This window comes from Humulus lupulus, chromosome 3 (genome assembly GCF_963169125.1).
Source record: "Humulus lupulus chromosome 3, drHumLupu1.1, whole genome shotgun sequence".
In the NCBI taxonomy this organism is placed as follows: domain Eukaryota; kingdom Viridiplantae; phylum Streptophyta; class Magnoliopsida; order Rosales; family Cannabaceae; genus Humulus; species Humulus lupulus.
This window is the reverse complement of record NC_084795.1, coordinates 141,708,428-141,733,230: the sequence shown is the minus strand read 5'-3', so window position 1 is coordinate 141,733,230 and position 24,803 is coordinate 141,708,428. Positions and strand designations below refer to the sequence as shown.

General features: G+C 33.0%; 1 long non-coding RNA gene across 1 annotated transcript; it reads left to right on the top strand.

Moving 5' to 3' along the window:
- The first annotated feature begins 2,080 nt into the window (after positions 1–2,080).
- On the top strand, positions 2,081–5,274 carry LOC133821387 (uncharacterized). Its single transcript, XR_009887530.1, has 3 exons — positions 2,081–2,166; positions 2,249–2,327; positions 5,072–5,274. It is a non-coding gene; the product is annotated as an uncharacterized LOC133821387 (long non-coding RNA).
- Positions 5,275–24,803: the final 19,529 nt, after the last annotated feature.

The window sequence follows — 24,803 nt, the reverse complement described above, 5'->3', positions numbered from 1 at the left end:
TTAGATTTCTTTAAACAAAGAAAACTACTGTCTAGAAACCTAGTTTATTATTAATAATTTTCATTATTGATGGTTGGAAACTTATTTCTAATTTTTTGCATAACATTTATTTCTTTTATTAATAAAGTAGTTATTATTAAAAGAAATTATCTATTTACTTATTATGCAAATGCTTTGGGATAAACAAAGTTTACATACTTATAATGAATGACAAATTTTTATAATTCTGAATTATTTAAAACAGCTAATCCTAGATCTATTAAACTAATTCCGATAGTGAGACATATCTGTAGCACTTGAGATTGGGCCATATTGGTCTAGACAGAATAAATAGGCTTGTAAAGGATGGTCCTTTAAGAGAACTATCTATTGGATCTCTCCCTATTTGTAAATCCTGTCTAGAAGGAAAAATGACAAAGAGACCTTTCTCAGCTAAAGGTTCAAGAGCCACAGAGCTACTTCAGCTAGTACATACGGATGTTGCAGTCCACTTAATGTACAAGAAAGAAGAGGTTATGAATATTTCGTCACTTTCATTGACAATTATTCAAGATATGGTTACCTACACTTAATCCAAAGAAAATCTGAAACTTTTGGAAAGTTCAAAGAATTTCAAGCACAGGCTAAAAATAAATTAGGTAAATCACTAAAAGCACTTCGATTTGATCGAGGAGGAGAGTACTTGAATTTTGAATTCGAGGACCATTTACGTGAGCATAGCATTTAATCCCAACTCACAACACTTGGAACGCCACAGCAAAATGGTGTTTCAGTAAGACGAAATAGAACGTTATTAGATATGATTAGATGAATGATGAGTTTCTCATCATTACCACTGTCATTCTGGGGCTATGTGATTCAATGTGTTCTATACATATTGAATGTTGTTCCATCTAAGTCTATCCAAAAGACACCCATAGAATTATAAAGTGGTTGTAAATCTAGTTTACACTATTTTCGAATTTGGGGGTGTTCTGCACACGTGCTTGAAAGGAAAGACCGGGAAGTTGGAATCATGCTCTGAAGTGTGCATGTTTGTGGGATATTCCAAACATACTAGAGGTGGAATGTTCTATAGTCCAAAAGAAAATAATACATTTGTATTGACAAATGCAACTTTTCTTGAATATAACTATGTTAATAACCACTAACCTCGCAGAAAGGCTATTCTGGAGGAGATGATCTCGAATGAAGTTGTAAAGTCACCAGCAATAACCAATGAAAAACGGCAAGAGGAAACTGTTAGTTCTAGTCAAAATAGTAGAGAACTTCGTCGTAGTGGGAGGGTTTGTAACGTCTTGCATTTTCGGGTACCTTTAAACGACTCGGGTCGGGATTTTTCCCCCGGGTTAAGAATATTATTTTAAATAATATTATATTTTGTTTGTAAGTATTCCATGAGTTATTGCTAGCCAAAATATGAATTTTGTGATTTTAAAAGTCAAGATAAGACTTTCGGTCCTGGACCGACACAAAAACCCTGATCGGGTAAAAATCTTGGAAAATAAAATGAAAAATCATGGAAATTATATTTTGGGCATAAAATACATTCATAAAAGTTAAAGTTTGGTCAAAAAAAATAAACCTAAAAGAAAATGGAAATTTTAGGGCATTTTGTGTTAAATGCCTAATTTTACCGAAATGGGGAATTTTATTCCATGAATGGACCTTAGGTTAAATTTTACTATGTGATTAATTAAATTAAATGTGAGAGACATTTAATTTAATTAATTAATGTTAAGTTTGGTGATTAAAACTTAATAAGAGTGAAAAAAAAAGGTGTCAAAAGCCAATTTGAACTTTTCTTCTTATGAAACCTTTATTAACCTTTAATAAAAAAAAAAATTAAAAAAATAATGAAATGATCATATATGGCAAAGGGTGGCCAGCCATGTGGTGTTTTAGAGTGGTGTGAACCCAATTCTATAAAGTTTAACTCCCATTTTAATTAAGAAGTCAAGTGGGTAGAAAAGCACTCAAGTGTTTTGTGATATTTTGAAGAGTTGTGTGAGCCATTCTAACCCCCAAATCCGACCACTCTCCCTCTCTCATTCACTCTCATCTGATTTTTTTAGACCATTCAAAGTGTTCTCTCAATATTCAACCTCAAGAACACCAAGGAAAACTTGGAGGCTAAGTCTTGGTCTAGGAAGTATTTTCCCTAAGGTAAACCTTCACTAATCTAGGCTTTTGTAAAGTTTTAAGCTTAGAGTTTCAAATAGCTAATTAACTATGTTGTTGGGGGAAGTTGGTTAGGGTTTTTGAAAGGTTTTGGAGGAGCCAAAGCTAATAGGAAGGTCCAAACCTTAAGCAAGAACACCAAAGAGGTAAAAAGTTTACTTTTGATGATTTTGGTTGTAGGGTTTTTAGTTTTAAGCATTATTTTGTATATCTAATGCTTAAAGTTTCTTGTTGGTGATGTAATAAGGTTATGGTAGTTGTTTAATAATTTTTATGATGCATGTGTATTGATTTTTGAAAATGGGAACCAAAACCCCCAAGGGTTTTGTAGGATACCCTAAAACAAAACATGTTTTGAGCTGTGACTTCCAAGGGGTCAAGCAGCCACTGTATATTGGTTTTGTAAAATTTAATTGTACTGGGATGTTGTTGAGATTGAGTACATAAAATTGAGCTTTTGAAACACAAAAAAAATGTTTAGAAATGAGTAAGTTATGCTATTTCAAAGTTGAGGTAAAAAACTGTTTTTTCGTATTCTTATTTTCGGAACCAAGTTTGGACAGCCACTGTATACGGCAAATGAACCCAGTTTTTTCTAAAATTTTGTGGACAAATTACTGGAATAACCTATTATTCCACTGTAAAATTTGGTAAGAAAATATTGAACGGTTTGAAAGTTATTAACTGTCAAAGTTTGGAAAAAATAAGGACTTGAAAATAAGGTCATTTTTACCTCATTGTTGGAAAATGATTTCACCAATAAAAAATGCTCATTTTGACCTAAGATTTTAAAAAGGCCTAAATGGCATAACAAAAATGGAATTGGGAAATTTTGGTAACAATTGGGTAAGTAAATTTCATGTTATGAACTAACGAAGTATGTAGTTAAAAATGTGAAAAATAGGTTTTTCACACTTAGTGTAAAAATGAGATTTTGGAACATAAGGTAAAAAGTAAAATTTTGCTTATTTCAATATATAAAATGGTAAGTCTTGAAATCATATTTTCACTAAAATTTACCCTTTGAGTTTAAATGAATTATTTTTATTAAAGAGTTTTTATTCTTTCTAAAAATAAGAGATTTAATTTATTAATAGTTAATAAATTAAAAGAGGGTTTAAAAGCCTATATTTTGAGAAAATAATTAAATAAATTATTTTCCTAGTAAGTAAAATTGATTAATTGCTTTTGGAAAATTAATTAGTCAAGATGAGAAATTTATAACGGTTTTCCTAATTAAGACAAATTAGACAATTTTCTTAAAACGGTTTTTAGATATTAAAACCTTAAGAAAAATAAAAGGAAAATTTAAAGAGTTTATTTTCTTTAAAAATAATTAAGGAATTTATTTGTATTTTCTGGATATAATACCGGCTAAAATCTTACATATTTTAACCGACTAGTCGAAAGTGCAGGTTAATAGCGATACCTTGAAAGAATAAGATTTTTAGCGGATTGTGGGAAATACCATTGTGATACCCGAGCCTAGGTATCGAGACCTTAGGATAGGTCTCCCCGAGACTTAGGGTTTAGTCTCGAATATTTTGTATAACTTTCCTTAATAGGTTTAAAACCAAATAAGGATTGTAAATCCTTACAAATGACTTTTATTAAAATGACCAAACTGCCCAAAATAATAATAATGAATTATGAGTACCATAATTAATCCGAGTATACTGTATGGATAACTACAGTATTGGCTAAGCGTAACTGGACTGAACGTTGGAGGGTGAAAACTTGCTGAGCGCTAAGGACTCAAAGTAAGTCAACTTATATTGTATGGCTGCAACATGAAATGATTATTGTCTTGTATGCTAGTATAGGGATACATGCATATACATAGGCTGTCATAGAAAGTTGCTTAGAGACGTTAGTCTAGTGAGTGCTGATTTAGAAAATATGAACGGTAGAAGTCCGTCATATCCTAGACGGTTGATCCCCGTCACACTGCTTGATTTTATTTATGTCCGGTTCATTACCGAGACGAGTGGCCATGAGATGAGGATAAGCTGGTTAAACCTAGGGGCGCCAAGATAAATGGGACCTAGGGGCCCTCATGCTTACTTAATCATTGGACGGTTAGAATCCGAGCAAGTGCTCTGATAAGTTATTCCCGGATAGCAGCCGTGAATATTGGCCATTCCGTGAGAGTGCCTAGAGATACTAGGGGTTGCCAAGATAGAGTGAGGTTGAACACCCTAGGGGCAGCTGCTCACCAGCACCACTGATTAACATAGAAGTCTCCATAAAATCGTGTAAATTGGATTACACTCTTGAATATGTAGCGATGCCCTAGGTAACACGATAGTTACCCTTGATGAGAATATTTATTGGCCAGATCTTAGTGTGGGGACTCAGTTCTCTTTTACAGATTAGCAATTATGTTGGAGGGCGCGTTACGCATGAATTGTTGGAAATTGTCGAGCGTTGGTCTCGAATTATTTGGTGATATAATATATCTGCTTGCTCTAGGATTTTCTGAGTGCAGGGATATAATTGTTGATAAGATATAGTTGTGATATAATATATCTGCTTGCTCTGGGATTTTCTGAGTGTAGGGATATAATTGTTGATAAGATATAGTTGTGATATAATATATCTGCTTGCTCTGGGATTTTCTGAGTGCAGGGATATAATTGTTGGTAAGATATAGTTGTGATATAATATATCTGCTTGTTCTGGGATTTTCTGAGTGCAGGATTTTTATCTAGTTACGAATTAATTTATCATTGGTTATCAGGCATGACCATAAGTTTGCCAGGACGCTTTAGCGTTCTTGAAATTGATTGTTTAGGGTCCGGATGGGTCCGGAACCCTAATTCTCTACATGCTTTGTTTGAAAGTTGATCTTACTAAGCGTTTTCGCTTACCTAGTTGTTTCATGTTGTAGGTCAGTGCAAGGGCAAGGCAGAGCAGTGAGCGCTGGAGTCTTCCTTGCAAATGTACATGTGGACCGACCTTTTGGGAAGCCTTTTTATTTTTGGAAATGTTGTGTAATTTTCCTAAACTAGGCTCACTCTAATCTTTATAAAACATGTTTGTAATTAAATGTTAAGTATGGCCATACGACTTTTTAAAAAGTTTTTTTTTCTATGGGCTTTTGAGACATTTTGTTAAATGAAAACATTTATATTTCCGCATTATCGAGTCTCGAAAATCCAGGTCGTTACAGGGTTAATAAGCAACCCACGCACTATGAACACGAAGTTCAAATGCTTATGTTTGAAACAAACAAAGACGATCCATTGACATTTAAAGATGCAATGAATAATTCTGACAAGAAAAAATGGCAAGAAGCCATGAACCAAGAAATGGAATCGATGTATTCCAATTCTGTCTGGGTTCTTGAAGATCCACCTAAGAATATCAAACCCATTGGTTGCAAGTGGATATTCAAGAAGAAAAGAGGAGAGGAAGGGAAAGTAGAGACTTTCAAAGCAAGGCCTGTAGCCAAAGGTTACACACAGAAAGAAGGGGTTAACTATGAAGAAACCTTTTCTCCTGTAAGAAGGGGTTGACTATGAAGAAACATTTTCTCCATTAGCCATGCTAAAATCCTTTCACATACTCTTGTCCATAGCTGCGTGCATGGATTACGAGATCTGGCAAATGGATGTCAAAACACCTTTTCTGAATTGCTACCTTGACAAAACCATTTACATGTCTCAAGCAGAAGGGTTCAAATTAAAAGATCAAGAGCAAAAGGTTTGCAAGCTTCTTAGGTCCATTCATGGACTCAAACAAGCTTCTAGATCTTGGAATCTTAGATTTGATGGCACAAGTAAAACATTTGGTTGTTGAACAAAATGTTGATGAACCTTGTGTCTATAAACAAATCAAAGATGACATAGTAGTATTCCTCATTCTTTACATTGATGATATATTACTGATTGGAAATGACGTAACATCATTATCAAGGGTAAAGAACTGGTTAGCTGAACAATTCCAAATGTAAGATTTGGGAGAAGCCAAGTATGTTCTGGACATTAAGATTCTTAGAGATAGACAGAACAAATACTTAGGCACTGTCTCAAGCACCTTATACTGATAAGGTGCTAGAACGCTTTAATATGAAAAACTTCAAAAATGGTGATATGTCAACCCGTTCTGGAGTATTCCTTTCCAAGGAGCAGTGTCCCAAAACACCTCAGGAAAAGGAAGACATGAGACAGTATCCCTATGCCTCAGCAGTAGGTAGTCTGATGTACGCCATGTGTGTACAATACCTAACATTTGTTATGCAGTAGGGATAATAAGCCGTTATCAATCCAATCCTCGATTAAGTCATTGGATTGCAGTGAAGAATATTCTCAAGTATCTTAGAAATACTAGAGATTATATGCTTGTATATTCAGGTGGAGACATGAACCCCACTAGTTACACTGATTCTGATTTTCAATCAGACAAAGACAGTCAGAAATCGACTTCTGGATCAGTGTTTATTGTTGGAGGAGGAATATTAGTCTAGAGAAGCATTAAGCAAACCAGCATTACAGATTCCACCATGGAAGCCGAGTATATAGCGACTTGTGAAGCAGCTAAGGAGGCTGAGTGGCTCAAAAAGTTCTACTCCGATCTGAAAGTTGTTCCAAAAGTGGAGAAACCACTTGTTCTTTACTGTGACAACAGTGGAACAGTGGCTAATTCTAAAGAACCAAGAAGTCACAAAAGGAGAAAGAATATAGAGCGCAAATACCACTTAGTTAGAGAAATCATACATAGAGGAGATGTGTCCATTCTGAACTCGTATCAGAACACAACCTGGCAGAACCATTTACGAAGACGCTTCAAGCAAAGCAATTCGAGGGTCATGTACGTAATATGGGATTGAGAGAAATGTCTCACTTGCTTTAAGTACAAGTGGGAGATTGTTAGGAGTGTGTCCTAAAAGCTTCTTTGAATAAATAAATACAATGGTTTATTATTATATTTGGATTATTAAATTATTGTTTGAATAATTTTATAAATATAAAAAAAATTCCATATTCATTATTGAGGATGTGATCATGTATTAGTTCGAGAGAATTAAGATCACATGAATGAATAAAAATAGGCAACAACAAAAAATTAAAGTTATGGAATTCTTTAATTGGAGTTGTAAGTACGGTTTGCTGAGTATCATGATGATACAAATAATCTAGATTCGGATTATTGATGTGGTTAGACGTCTCGGTAAAGGTGCTTTATATAATATGATTATATATGACATGGACCGATATGAATAAAAATCTTTATCCAAAAACCATTTAACAATAAATACTTGTAATTCATATCATACTTGATGATCATTTATAGATCAACCTAAATCATGAGTGTTCATGAACTCTTGTTCATGTTTATTAAATCTTTTGATTCATTCGTTAAGGTCTCTTAAAATAATGAGGCTAATGACTTTTGTTTTGGAGATTTAATATCATGGATGGCTGGGAACATGTATCAACAATATGGAATCTAATATTTCCTAACAGATCGTATATTAGTTCCCTTAAGGGTTAATTCTGGAACTGAATGATTTTGAGCTCAAATCTATAATTAGATTATAGATTAATTATTCACTAGTGAATTAATGGTATTTAAGGAATAAGAAGTAAATTAGAAAGGTAAAATGATAATTGTTCCATTCTAATTTATGAACTAATTAATTAGACGGTTGAACTATTGTAAGATGGTTATTTCAATGGACGACTTAAGATAAGATTTCTGTAAAAGTATATCTATAACATAAAGAGTACAATTCTGAATTTATAGTGGAGAAATATCAGAATTAATAAATTAACTATTATAAATAAAGAGTTTAATTATTTAGTTTCAATTTATTGGAGCTTAATGTAATAGGTCCATGGTACCCGAAATGGCTCAAACAAACACTGACAAAGGTAAATACAAAAATGGGCAAAATGACTTATTTGATAAGTAAAATATTTTTCTATGCATCAAACATAATTATTGTATAATTATGTGTAATTAATTAATTGAGAATTAATTAATTATTTGATTTAACAAAAATATAATTAATTTTGAATTAATTTATTTTTTGGGATTTTTTGTATTTAAATAATAATAAAAATTGGGAAAAATCACATGCCATCCTTGGCATGTGATACACGTGTAGCACAGTGCACAGTCACTGTACTACACGCATAAGAGACTTCTGAGTAGTTTCTTGGTTCCACAATTTTAGTTATTTAAATATTAAATAAATAATGAGATATTGTAATATGATTAAAATATTATTATTTAAACATAATCTAATAACTGATTAGTTATTTTCAAATAGTTTAAAATAACTAATATTTTATTTTAATATATTGGATATATTAAATATAGGATATCAGTTTTTCAGAACGTAACTTTTCAAGGATAGAAAAATATCTTGAAATCTCTCTGAGAGAAAGAGAACAATGATACAAGCATAGGTCACTGTTCTTCACAAATTTAGGTCCAAAATTTATCAAATCTCATGTGTTGAGAACATTTGATAAATAGATTTTGCCTATTAATTTGTGTAGCGAGCCCACACTCGTTCTTTGTGTGTTGAGAATATTTTGGAAGATCTTGGTGTGAGATCTCAAAGATTTTTGCCATACAAAAAGATAGCAGCAAGGAAGGACCTGAGGTAATTTTCTATTCATGTATTTGATTCAATATATATATGCATGTGAAGAAGTAGATCTAGAAATCTTGTGGGATTAAATTAACAATTTTGATTATTGTTCCGCTGCGTATAATCTCTGATTTGATCTATAAATACCAACACCAGGCTCCCCCGAGCCGGGTATAAATCCCCACCGTGACTATTTCACCAATCCACTCGCCAGGGCCGTCTCGAGCCATATGCTGCCAATATATATCCACATTATAATATGGTCTCAACAGTTTATCACATATAATTACATTCATGCCCTCAACGAGCCAAAATTACAGATATGCCCTTATAAACTAAACATGGCCCACATGCATATTAATTCTCATAAACATGCATTTCATCATTTTCACATAATCATAAAATCAAGCATGCAACATAATCATGAATTTTATCATTAATTCAAATAAATTCCAATTATGCCTTCTCGGCACACTTATCAATGCCCTTAAGCCTTATTAGTAATTTTGGGTCGTTACAGTACTTTATATATAGTGATATATTGAACTGGAGTAGATGTTATTAATCAATACTAGTTTAAACACTATTTCATTGTATTAATCAAACAAGTAAAAGGATGATCTTAATCTTGAGGTTGCTATGAACTCCTATATATGTCATCTGATCCTTTGATTCATGCGTTAAGGTTTGTCAAAATGATCAGGCTAAGAAGAATTGTTTTGGGGACTCCATGATATATATGGCTGGTGACATACTTCAACAGATATGGAATCTATACCTTCTTTTACACTCAATGATGGTTCCCTATTGGGTTGAATTTTGGAACTAAAAAGCCTATGAGCGCTCACGTTGCAAACTTGTTGTGATAGAACATTCACTAGTAAAGTCAATGGTATACTAGGAACTATATATAGTTAAAAGGGTAAAACGGTAATTTTATTCTCTTTTAATTATGAGCCATTAATCGAGTATTAACGTTGTATGTAATGATTGTATCAAGGGACACTTTATTCTTTAATAAAATACTCTGTAAATATATGTCTATAATTATCAAAACTTCAATCTCATATTTATAGTGAAGTCATCATGAGATTAATAAATATGATTATTTAATCAAAGAGCTTTGATTAATAATCTAATATTTATTGGAGCATAATATTACAAGTCCATAGTTCCCCAGGGTGGCTCTATCAACACCATATTAAGGTAAGAGTTGATACAAGAGTAAAACTGTAATTTAGAAATTTGAGAAGAATTTTATTCTTCGGGTCAAATATACAATTATATGATAATTGATGTTGAATAATTAATTATTAAATTTTAGAAAATATATTTTTTTAAATATAGCATTTCGAAATATACATATAAATAAATAAATATTTTAAATTAATTATTTTATTTGAGTGGGAGAAAATAAAAATGGTAAGTCAAAATAGTTTTGATTTATTGATTTTTAAAAATGATGATAATGATCATTATTAATTTGAATTTTGAATTTTGAATTTAAAATTTAAATTTTGAAATATGGTTGTGATCTTTTCCTTAAAAAGATAATACCATATTTTGTGGGAATGATTTTTTTAATTAATTAATTAAATAAAAGAAAATAAGAAAAATGAAATATTCCCTGATACTGTATCAATATTGTTTTTATTTTATTTATTTAAGTAATTAATAATTTCAAAATCAATTTTTTCAAATTTGGTAAGTTAGATATTACCTAAATCAATTCCTATCACCATTATGATTGTATTATGATATTACTATTATTATTATGAATAATAATGTAATATATAATACCTATATATAATGTGATAATAGGAAAGAGAGAGTCGTGATTGAGAAGAGTTTCTGAAAAATGGGCACACAAGAAATTCTCTTATTATTTTAACCCTTGTCAAGCCATAATCCAAGTTCTCATGTGTTGAGATAAACTTGTGATTTCTAAATTACAAACCCTTGTTCTCTATGTACCCATATATATCTTGAGGTGTAGAGAACACTTTGGAAGCTCGAAGTTTGAGTACTCAAAACATTGGATATGAAGATCATTATTTATACAAAAAGACTACACTTGATATGCTTAAAGAGCTAAATATGTTTGTTCTTGAATGTTTGTATACATGTGCATATGATTTATATAAGTATGTGTATAAATATATATATGTTGTATGATTAATGATATTGCATATTAATTGTTCCTTTATGGATGTATTCTTGAACATATAAACTGTTTATATGAGAGGTGGAAATTTATTTGTTCTTTATCAACTGGGCCCACCATGTAATTTCGCTGCGCACTCTGATTGTTTTTCCAATAATTGGTTATCAGAGCAGGTCATTAATCGCTGCATATTATTAATTGTTGTGTGGGATTATGTGTATTTTTATATTATATTTGAATAGATGGATGTTTATATTGATGATGTTAGATTCTTAAGGGTTGTTTATAATGCTGCTTTTGGGTTTAGGAATTATTTTTAAAATTTCTAGATAAAAAATATAAGCCTATTTTTGGGGCATAAGAATTTTGTAATTTTTTTTAATTTCTGGTTAAAATTCTGTTATGGCTCAAGCCTCGAGCACGAACCCCGAGGCCCGAGCCACTGCCCTACATTCCCAAGCCAAGTCGTGCCCTTGCTCCCATGCCATGCCCGCATGCCCACGCTAAGTCATGCCCCTGTGCCCGCGAGCGCCCTCGTCGAACCATGCCCCTACTAGCCATCGGTCGTGTGCGCCAGCCACCACCCTCGGCTGTGCCCTCCTCCATCGTCGACCCCCCCCCCCCCCTTGCCGCCGCCCATCTTGGTGACACACCAAGGGTTTGTGTCATACAAACCTTAATGTGTTGTTACCAAAATTATTTTAATTATTTATTTAATTAAAAATTTGAAATTGAATTAAAATGATTTTAATTTAGAAATTCCTATAATTGAAATAGTTTTGATTATTTTTTTTAATTAAAATATTTGAATTATTCTCTTCCATAATTAATTTTTTTTTAATTAAAATATCCAAAATTAAATTGTTTAGTTATATTTTTTAATTAAATAACCCAAATTCAAATTAAGCCTTAGAAACTATTTGGGTGTTAAAACCCAAAGTTTAATTATTTTAAAGGTTGTTTAAACTAATTAAAAAGTTGTAGAATTCAAAATGGATATGGAAAAGGGTGGCATTGGCTCAATAAGACTACAACTCAAGGCTGAAGATCAAGGCATTCTTCATCAGGTCTTAGCTAGTCTAGGTTACATTTTCATGTATATTTTGCAAGTGTGGTAATTTTTCTAGAAATACCCAAAAGTTACCAACCCACCATTCATATACCCACACAGTATGCAATTAGCATGTATTGCATTCGTGTAGAAACATGTTATTAGGAACGTCCTATATTTTATTATATGTTTATACATGATAATTCATATAATAATAAATTTAGTTTTAATTAGTTAAGATGGTAAATCAAAATTAAAGTTGTTTAATTTATTATTTTAACGAAAAATATTTTATTAAAATAAAAATGATATTCTCTTAATTAAAGAAAAATTAAAATTAGAATTAAGGGCACAATTTATTCATTTTTATATTTTGCTTAATTGGATTAGTAATTATTAGAATACCATTTGGTAAAAATAATTAAATTTATTTTTAAAACTAAATGAAAAAATATTGATTTTGTGAAAAACACACTTTTCAAAAATAGTGAGTGGTAGAGGGAGTTATGATAATAAGTCTCATGGTCTCTATTATTGGTTGAACTACGAGAAGCATAGGAAGGGCCTTGTGTCGCCTCCGTTTGCAACCTCCCTAAGGAAAGACATCCGAATATGTTTATTTTATCTTAAGGTTGACTTCTCTTATGAGAATATAATTAGTGATGTATTTCAAGTTTGACTGACCCTAACACACACTTCTGAGTTAAGTCATTAATTGAAAATAATAGATTACACTCTGAAGGTGTGTCTAGGCTTTCGAGCACGACTAGTGCATCTTGACCAAACTAGCGGTATTTCATAAGTCAAAAGAAAAAAAAAAGCGCTCTTAATTTTTCACTTATGAAATTGAGATTTCAATCAAAATTAATTTGGAATTAGTCTGGCCTACCCCAAGGCTAGTCCATTGATTTTCAAATTAATTTATCGTGGATTAGTATATAATTTTTATGTCTTTTTTATATGTTACATTCATGCATCATGTTTACTTTTCCAAATAATATTTGGTATTTATTATATATTTTAATTAATTAATTATATTTATTTATTTCCAGCAACACTGATTAATTCTCTCAATCCTAATCAAGGACCTCAAAATGTGAAAGAACCAGTGAATCATTATGACAGATACCTAAGTACTTTTCATTTAGAATTCAACAATCTTGATGATTGGTACAGAAGCATACATATAGTTATGAGTAAACTAAAAGTGTATGATGCAATCATTGATGTGCCTCCAGATGATCCATCAACTTTATTTGATTATGATGATCATAAAAAATATGCAAATTGGGTGAGATCTGATTATTTGGCTCGTCATTGCATACTGAAGACTATGCCTGATGATATTAAATTGACATATGTAAATACGAGATATGGGAAAAGATCAAAAGAGACTCTTTGGATCACTTGAGAATTTTGCAAGAAGAAAGGGTAAACATGATTTAGTCACCTCCTTTTAATATATTTGAATAGTTGATTCAAATTTGAATGCCACAAACCATATTTTTTATCTTGTTTTCACGAACGCATTATTCAAGAAAAGAAAGAAATGTGGAAAAGAAATAAGACAAGGATTGCAGATTGGTAGAACAAGGAACAACTGGCCTGGAATTTAGTTTTTATTTTTAACTTTCTATTAAATCTATGTCTTTAAATTATTTCAAGAATTGTTTCTAGAAACTATATTTTAGATTATTTTATTTGATGAGTGAACAAATTTTATATTTCTTTTAAATAATAAAGTCAGTTTTTTATTTTTTGAACTATATTTGTTCTACCTATTTCACCAATGAGTATAAATGATAGTTATGAATTATTCATTATTGTGCAAATCATAGAATTAATAAATAAGACATATTATTCCAACAACAATTAATTGAAACATATATGTGAATTATTTTTTTGAGATTGGTTTATAATTAATTAAACACATAAAACAAATAAAAGACAGTCTTTTATTAGAACCATTCATTGGTTCTCTCCTTGTTTATATATTCTATTAATTAAAGTTAGCCAAAAGACCTTTATCTTATAAAGGCTCAAAAATCACATAACAATTTAGCTAATACATAGAGATGTATGTTGAACCTTTTAATGTTCAAAGCTAAAAGAGATAATTAGTAGTTAGTCAACATTGATTGACATTTATTTAAGATATGTTTACTGTTGTTGAATGCAAAGAAAATTTCTAGAATTTTTCATGCAACATTCAAAGTAAAGTCACTTAAAGACTTGTTGGATCTGATCAAAAGGAAGTCTAAACTCGAATTTAGAAATCAAGTAATTTGCATGTGAACTTGGAGTTTAACCCCAACTCACATACAACTAGAGTGCTAAGCAACATTAATATTTTAGAAATTGAATATAATCATACTATATAAGATTAAATAGATAATGGGTGATCATTATCGTCTTTATTATTTCTATAATTTAGACACTTGTTATACTCTATAATTGTTTGCTTGTACATCATCAAAGACTTAGAATTTGGGATTCACAAGTGGTTATGTGAATAAATTGAAAGTGTTCCATGAAGTCATTTAGTGAAAAAAATTTAATAATCATAAAAGATTACAAAAGTGTTTGTATATCTTAAATGCTACTTTAATGAAGCATGATCATTATAATCACTATATTTATAGTTAGCTTGTAATATAAATAACAAATATAAGTCAAGTAAGCGAGTTACTGATAATTAACAATGATAAAACCAAAGGATATCGCAAATTCTGTAAAGCTTTATTATAGTGGGAGCGATACTTAGTAACTACTCCATTACAAACATAAAGTTTAATTATTTGTGTGTAACACAATCTAACTATATTTCAATCAAATACTAGTATGTAATGAAATGTTTTAAATAAAAAAAAATGGTTGAAACACCATTAATCTAGAAATGGAATTTGGAATTCCTATGACATATGGATTCTTGAACATCCAACTAAAGTTCATTGAACTATAGTTTGAAACAGGATATTCAAGATGAAGAGGAGATCAGAGGAAAGTACAGACTTTTCAAAGTAAGGTTAATAGTCGAAGGCTATAAACTGAAAGAATAATTTATTAATCGAATAAGTACCTTCTACTGTAACCAAACTTAAATCTGTTTACATACTGTTATTCATTGCCTTATGCATGGATTATGAGATTTATTAAAATGGATGTCTACGTAGTCTTTTCTTAATGGCTGACATGACAAAACCATTTAAAGATCTCGGTTAGAAAGATTTTGTTGTGATTCTTATTCTTCATGTTGATAACGTTCTGATCATAGGGAATGATGTAGAGAAATTATCAATAGAAAAGAAATGGTTAGTTGAACATTTCTAAATATTAATTTGGAAAAGCCAAACATGTTCTATACATTCAAATCTATAGAGATTGAAAGAATAATCTTTTTGCACTGTCTTAAGCGGCTTATATATGTAAGAATCTTAAATACTTTAGTTTACAAAATCCAAGAAAGGCTTTTTTTCTTCCCAGTTAGGAGGATGTATTAACTAAATAATAATGCCCATTTATTATTTTACTAGAAAAGAAAGACATGAGACAGTATTCCTACAACTCAGTGATAGTCTGTTTAATGTATCAAATGTTATGTCTTGGAATTAACATTTGTTAAATGGTGGGAACAGTCAACAATTGCCAATTCAATGATGGATTGAGTCATTGAATATTTATAAGAACATAACTTTTTGAATATCTTGAATATGATGGAGATTGTATGTTTGTGTATTTAGGTCGTGACCTAAAATTCTAAAGGATGAATTGATCTTAAACAAGATAGAAATCTTCATAGATTTATATCAAACTCAGTTTTTATAACTGTGGAGGAAACACATTAATTTGGAAATGTTTTGGACATTTCAGAATTGTATGTTTCATCATAGAAGCCGGAAATGTAACAGCTACGAGCAGTTAAATAGGCTATTTGATTTAGTTGAGTTCTTTGCCATTCTGGAAAGGGTTTCAGACATAAATAAGCTACTAGTGTCTCGTTGGGAAAGCAATATAAATATAATTGTTCTAGAAGAACTGAGGAATCATGAGAGGGAAAAGCACATGATATGAAGTATCATTTAATTCAAGATAATTTTACATAATTTATCTAATCATCTTGAAGATAGCTTCAAAATAGTTTCTTACAAATTCATTTAGGATAATGTGAGTGACACATTGAGAGAAATGCCTCAATTTGCTTTAGAGAAAGTGGGAGATTGTTGGGAATCGTGCCCATGAAGGAATTGTAGTTGAAAAATATTTTAAACGAAATAAATAATTGAATTGAAGTATTATATATATAGACTATGCCTGATATTATGTTGATAATATTAAGTAAATATCATAAAATTCTAAAGTTCGTCTATATGGTCTTAATCTCATATTTGTATGAGAGGATGGAGATTGAGATAATGAACATAAAACAATTCGCAATAAAATAAAGTTATGGAATCTTTATATTAATTACTGCCTGTATGATTCACTAGTATTGTAAATACAAGTGACCTAGATCCGAGTCACTAGTGTAGGAGGAAACTTTAGTGAAGGTACTTTATATATAGTGATATATAGAACTGGACCAGATGTGATTTATTAATACTTGTTTAAACGTCGTTTCATAGTATTAATCAAACACATCAAATAATGATCATATACACAGTGGTCTTAATCCTAAGGTTACTATGAAATCCTATATATGTCATCTTATCCTTTGATTCATGCGTTAAGGTTTGTCAGAATGAGCAGGCTAAGAACAATTATTTTGGGGACTCAATGATATATATGGCTGGGGACATAGTTTAACAGATATGGAATCTATATTTTATTATAGATTGAATAATGGTTCCCTATTGGGTTGACTTTTGGCACTGAAAATGTTATGAGCACTCATGTTGCAAACTTGTTGTGACACAACCTTCACTAGTAAAGTCAATGATACACTAGGAACTATATATAGTTAAAAGGGTAAAACAATAATTTTATTCCCTTATAATTATGAACAATTAATAGACCATTAACGTTGTATGTCATGATTATATCAATGGACACTTTATTCTTTTAACTTTGCAAAAGTTTCTAATTTCCTTTGCATTAGGTATACGTAACCGTATCTTGAGTAGTCATCAATGAAGGTGACATAACACTCATAACCACCTCGAGCTTGTACATTCATTGGACCGCAAACGTTTGTGTGAATTAACTCGAGAGGTTCTTTGGCTCTAATACCTTTTGAGGAGAATGGTCTTTTGGTCATTTTCCCTTCTAAACAAGATTAACCAACTGGTAGAGTTCCGACCTTCAACTCACTTAGAGGCATGTCCTTAACTAGTCTTTGAATCTTATCTAGGTTAATATGACTTAGTCATATGTGCCAAAGATACATATCGTCTTGAGGTACTCTTTGTTGTTTTGGCTTTCATTGTTCAGATTTTAACATTTCAGTATGGAGTATTGAAGAAATTTTTAGATCTTATCAAATGTAGACCTTCGTCTAGATTTCTGTTACAAACATGTGAACCATTTATTGAAATAATAACAAAATTATTATTAAAAGAAATGAAATAACATTGTTCTAAACATTTTGAAACAAAAATTAAATTCCTTTTGAAATCAAGAATAAAATAGATGTCTTTTAAAGATAAAAATTTATTTTCAGTAAAATAAATTTTTGCTTCTCCCACTACTCTCGCTGACACAAAAGCCCATGTCCCCACTCTCAGTGTGTGTTATACCCTGATTTCGAGCCATGAAAATTGTGACCTCGAAATCTGGGTTCCTAATGGATGAACTCGTAAGGTCTGGAATATGATTCAAAATATAAACTTCGGGCTGGCAAAGCCGAGACGACTTCGAAGATGGTAGCCTCGAAATCCTCGCAAGCTCGAAAGGTAGACCCCGAGGTACATCTATTCTCGAGGATGACCTCGGATCAGGGGATCCGAGCCTGATGCGCGTACGAGCTCGAAGCAATGTGACTTCGGGATGTGTTATGGCTTGAAAGCCAGTAAGAAACCTGGGAGAATATGGCCTTGATAATATGGGATAATAACTTGGAATGTCCTAATGAGTCATCTATAAAGAGACGCGGTCTACATTTATTGCTGAAAATCCCCTACAATCAGGGGATATTATTTGATTAATTATACACCCCCTGGTCTTCAGGGGATGTTTCCTTTTACATCGGATTGCAGGCATTTAATGCCATTTAATCTATTTGCAAATATAGAGTAACTACCCGAAATATGTGGGATAGTATTCTGTAATCTTCTCTATAAATAGAGAGGTCATGCACTATTGTATAGGAGGAAACTTTTGTGAGCTTAAGGAAAACTCTGGAGAATTCATCCTTCAAGGATTTTCAGAGATATTCTTAAGTCTTAATAAGAAAGACTCGTGGACTAGGCAGATTTAACTGCTGAACCATGTAAAAAATCGTGTTTATATTATCATATTTTTATTGGTCATTACTAGTTATTGTTTACGTGCTCTTCTTTCACTGTTGACGAAAAACGGCGTCAATAGTGTGAACTCCCCTTCTTTGAGATCTCTCCAAGAGCTAAGCATTTTCAAATGAGAACAAACAAAATTAGTGGCTCCTGAATCAACTATCTAGGTATAACAATTATTTTCCACTAAACAATCCACAATGTCCAGCACATCAGATTTACTTTCCATTTTGTTCTTTAACTCCTTGATGTTCCTTTTACAGTTCCTCTTACAATACCCATCTGCAAGATAGTGGCAACAATTCTCATTGTAGTTGGAGTGGGAAACTTCTTTGCCTTTGTCTTTGTTAATGCTAGGCTTATGAGTTTTGTTCTTAGTCATTGGCAATATATTCTTGTTACTTTTCAACTTTTTAATATTACAAGTTAATTTTTCATTAGCAAGAATAGACATATTAGAGTTTCCTCCAGTCATTGTTTTACTACAATTAAACAAAAGAAAAATAATAAATACAACCATACACTCCTACACCATAAATCATAGTATTCATATAATGAAACAAAAATAAACACGATGCATGCTTACAAAAACCTTTTCATATAATTACAACGATGAGATAACCAACACAAGTAAGTACCGGCAATAGGATAGGTCAAATACTTGCTAGTTAAAACAAGACACTCTCAATTGTTATTATATCAAAATATGTGATACCTTTATAATAAATAATTACCGTTATTTTGGTCAAAAATATATCCAACTAGGGTAGATATATTTTCGTGAGTGTAACCTACTATTTCCGATTTCTTAACTTAACCCATGAGTCTCATCGATAGGCTAGGTCAAACATGGAATACAACTTTAAACCCTATTGTAAAGAGGTCTGCTTATTAAAATCCTAGCCAAAACACTTTCCGATAGGGAGGACGAAAGCAAAGTCGTCTCGAGGACCTAACTAGAACCAACGTTTTTCAACCAATAGTAGAGACTATAGGGTATAGTGCCTTATAACCTTCTCCTACTCACTATTTTAGAATTAAAAGGTTTTCTATTAAAATATCTCATATTTTAATTATTAAGTGATTATTACCAAAGATTACCTATTAAATCTAAATCACTTATGTAAATCAAAATTTTAACTCTTAAAATTCTAAGATTACCAAATTTAGAACAATTACTAATTAATTCTAAACTATAGTTATCTTAGATATTAAACTCATTAATAACCCTAAAACATATTAAGGTAATCTAGACATGTTATTAATGTGAAAATACCCAATTTAACTATTTAAATCTAATTCACATTATTTGTGTCCATTTATGGTAGAAAAAGAACTATACTACTTTTTACCGAGGAGACCTGTTAATTTATAAAATTAACATTCATACATAGCATGCCATTTTAATAATGAGTGGACGGTTCCTATTCTATATTGCATGTGAAGCAATCATATCGACATGTTACCAATCATACAATATAATTAAACATTATAATATTGACTGGGTTCTCATTGTTAAACAAAATTACAAAAATACACCAAGGCATTCTTTGGGCTTCAAAGCTTCTTGTAATCTCCATGGGCTTCATCATTTGTTGTGGGCCTTCCGGGAATGCACACTCAAGCCCTAACCCTAGATTCTAAATGAGAAGACCTAATTTCCAAGATTAGGATTTTATCAAAATATTGTAAACTTTTGTTATTAAAATAATAATTTCATAAATTATTAATTAATAACTAATGGAAAGTGGTTACCATTTATTAAATAATAATTCCATAAATTATTAATTAGTAACTTATAGTTTTCAAAACTATTATCAAATTTTTGGGAAAAATATTTCATAATTATATTTATTTACAATAAATGGGTTCTTAAACTATTATTATAATTTCAATTATTGGGATTATAATTACTAAATTTATATTTAATTAATAATTAATTAGTTTCTATAAGTTAAATTTTGACCCCAGTTAAAGTGTTAGTGATTATTAATCTTATTAGTAATTTTTTAAACCAATATTTGATTTCAACAATCATATATTTTCCATTATATCACATATCTTGTTTCATAAACAATGTATTTGACTAATTTAATAGTCAAATGTTCCCAATATTAAAATTAAGAAAAATGAACAATTCATTTTCTTAATTTTGAATTAAGACACTAAATGTCTTGTTTCCCAAAATTAAAAATTAAAAATTTATTTGGTACGAGGCCTGAATACTAACGAGTATGCTATTAAGCTTTGAAAATGCTAGATCTAACCAGGTACGCGACCTGAGAACAAACTAGTCATTTGTTAAGGATGAAGTTCTAAACATACTTCTATCTAAAATAATTCCTATAACTACATGTGTAGAGTAAAAAAAACACAATATGATAGAAGGGAATTGTATAAAGATGTGGAAGAAGTATAGATAGAACGAGGATATTAACCTCGAAATTTACCAAAAAGGATAATTATTTCGGCTTGTAGTGCCTAATTAAAAGGGATTTTAAAATCTCCCCAATAAAATAGACGCAGTAAAAAGAACGATTAAGAGATTCCTCAGTCTTGACCTCAGACAGCTCGCCCTTGAGAGGTAACTTTGTCTTCCCCACCATATCCACCAGCTCCTCTGGCAGTGTCCACCGTCTCTTAAGGCTCTTTGGCCAGACAATTGGAATTTGGAAGTTGAAGCACCAGACCTTGTAGAACATTACTTCCATGGTTGAGTATATCTAGGCTTCATGGTCGCCAGCCTTAGATTGGAGTTCCTCTACTCTTTCCTAGAGCTGATCCCGAGCATTGATCACTTCCAGGGCATGTGCCTTGGCAATCTTCTCGTTAGCCCGAGTCATTTCAAGGTCCGCCTAAATCTTGAGGATTGCTTCCCCCAGCTAGAAGTTAACTTCTTCGAATTGCTTGTTCTTGTCTTGGGCTAGCTCCAGCTTGGCAACGGCTTGATCCAGCTCGAAAGTGATCTTCACCACAACTCAGATTTGTGCAATATATGCATGTTAATTGAAACAGCCGAAAATTTATAGCATGGAAAAGCATGGGATAAACAAAGAAAAATCATAGTCTCAAGGAGTTGAAAACTTACGGTTAGGTGCATCTCCAGGGCTGACTTAATCACGTCTCGAGGAGTTGAACCCTTTATTTTTTCCACCTCACGCACTGTGAGCTGGTTGGTGTGGCCCACCACATCACTGGCCAGGACCTGGATTGGCACTCGGAGATGAGTTTGAAATTTTCCCACGTCCACGTGAGGAATTGGGACAGAAGTTGGAGCAGCTCGAGGATCATCTCGAAGAGCTGAAGGGGGAGCATCATTGGTCGTCACCACAATCTCCTTTTGAGCTCACAGTTGGGTAGAGGGATTTTCTTTGCTCTTGATCTGAGTTCCGGTGGAAGAACCTCCGACCACAAACACAACCTTTTTCAAATCCTCTACCTTTTAACAGCCGGACCAGAGTTGTTCATGGCGACGGTCAGGTCGCTGTTCATGTTTTCTTCTACAAAAGAATCTAGAGGGTTATATAAACTTCATTCAAACTTGAAAAATAACAAGTAAAAGTGAAAATCCTACACTCTAAGCTAGAAGATGAGACTATAATAATTTGATCTGGATTGAGGATCGGACTAAGGGAGGAATAACAAATCCTTGGATAACTAGGGGTGGAGGAGAGTCTAACAAGACAATGTCAGGTACTATTTCAGATTCGAGCTCATCATCTAAGCTCGGGTCATATACTAGCTTTCTAGAGACGGGAAAGAATAACGCAAGATCTAAAGGTATGCCAAGTTGGATATGTGTAACGCCCTACTTCCTTAGAGCCGTTACTAAGTGAGTTTTTAAGACAAAACAGTGTGCAATGAACTCGCTAACCGAGGTTTTTGAAACAAAAGTGTGACTAATTAAAAGTTAAGGCTGTAATCTTTGAAAATGCATCGTTTCATCAAAACTTCTATTATTAAACAGTTGGGATCCCAAAATAAGGTTTGAAAACTAATTACATCTTGAAATAAGGTTACAGTTTGAGAAATTATAAAATTATAGATTATTACAGCCATTTTCGAATAAACCCCCAACCAAAGCAGTCGGGCAGGCCAAACATGTACACGTCGCTTCACGCTCTCCGTACTCATGGTTGGTTGACTCAGTCATTGCCCTTACCTGCAACACAGAGCACCCGTGAGCCGAAGCCCAGCAAGAAAACTCATGCAGGACATAACATATGCAATGTATACAGTTTATCATAACAGATAATCCACAATAAACAAGTCAATCATTAGACTAAGCAAACACGGCCAAGCCGCCCCAGAGCCTTACCAAAGCCTGGGGTATCGGTTCTCACCGCGAGGATAACTCATGTATCCCTTGGGTCCCACCCTGAATATAGCATCCCATGTGCTAGGTGTTACTTTCGGCCCACGGCCGCCCTGGCTTACGCCGTACTCGGCCCACGGCCGCCCCGGCCTACGCCGTACTCGGCCCACGGCCGCTCATTTCATCATAATCACACATATAGTACATTTGAAATAATCATTCACACACATCATGATTCATTTAAGTTTAAACATTTGCACATAATACAATCTGGGGCCATGCCCTAACCTCGGGTGTTATAGTTTTCTTACCTGCATTCCGAGCCTCCTGATGCACTAAAGTCGCGAGCACGGTCCTCTAGCACGAGCCTCTCAAAGAACCTAGTCACAACACACAAGAAACATCCCTCATTACTAATCAACCCAAAACCACTTTCCGGGACCAATCCCGCACTCTCGGGACCCCTAAAACCTTAGAACAACACCCCGGAGGCATCCCCCGAACCCCCGGAGCAAAGGCCTAAAATTGCCTAAAAATGATGCCCTGAAATTAGCCTTGTGCCGCGGCACCACATCCTTCTGCCGCGGCACCCATCAGTCAGAGGCTCCCTTGCCGCGGCACGAAAAACCTGTGTCGCGGCACGCCTTCGCAGACCCAGAATTCTGGGTTTTCTCCTGCGTTTTCTCCGAGCTAAAACCTTACCAAATCAACCCAAACTCACACCCAAGCCCCAAAACCAACTCAAGACTCCAAATAAACCATCCAACAACCCATAAACATCACCAAAACATCTAAACACCCAATCAAATCCACATCCTTGATTTCAATTTCAGAAAAAAATAAAAACTCAAACATCAAACTTAACCCATGCTCAAATTCTTAACCCATAACATAATCAAGCCTTAAATGTGTATAAAATTCCTTACCTCATATGGAGAATCCATCCCTAAGCTTCCTTCATCTCCTAGGTCTCCAACTTCTCCTTCTCTTCTTCTTCTTCTTCTTCCTCATGCCCTAGCTTTTCCCTCTCTTTTCTCTTCTCTTCAAACACTATCAAGACCAAAATGGTTAAGCCCCAAACCGTGTACCCCATAAAACCAGCTGCCATTTATCTAATTCCCAACCAAATGACCATTTTGCCCCTCCTTGCCTATCCTTTCCCACCTAAACCTCAAGGGTACTTAAGTCTTTTCATTTCTATTTCATTTCTACCATTTTCTTTCTAAAACTTGTTACTCTCAGCAGTAACTAATGGTTACCCAGGTTACTAAATCTCCAATAACCATTACCCACTAAATCTCAACTTAACCATAAAATTCCCGAGGTACCCCTAGGCTCCTCCCGAGCCGGGTATAGAAATCCCGTTGTGACTCTTGAGTTAACGAGCTCTCTAGAACCGTCTCGGCACGTGCATCACAATAATACAACCACACCCACGTGGTACAATTCACAGAATACAGTTATCACATATCAATACAGTTATGCCCAACATGGCCAAAATTACAATTATGCCCTTCTAACACGATCCGGGCCTACATGCATACTAGTAAACATAGCCATGCATCTCAGTTAAACAAATAGCCAAATAACATGCTTTAAATCATAATCATGCATTTAATTCATAAAATCACACATAAATCCCAACCTGCCCTCCTGGCACACTAATCAAGGCCCTTAAGCCTTATTAGCGAATTTGGGTCGTTACAATATGTGTGCCATACCGCTCGAAAATATTACTCCTAATGTGTAAGGTATTATCTACAACTATGGTCTTATTGGGGAGAGCAATATCACGACGTGGAACAAGAATATCGACACATTGTTGGAGGGTGCCATTTTTTTCTTGCATCTTTAGGGAGTTTAGTCACGATCTTCCTCAGTTCATGCCAAACTAACATGAAGCTAGCAACAGGCCCATTAGAATTGGTTTCAATATAACCTTGGCCAGAGGTTCTAGTTGCTGCCCCTGATTGAGCCCGACCTGGGTCCTCACTTAGACCGCCCTAAGAAGGGCATCTACGCACCAACGACGTAACCTCCTT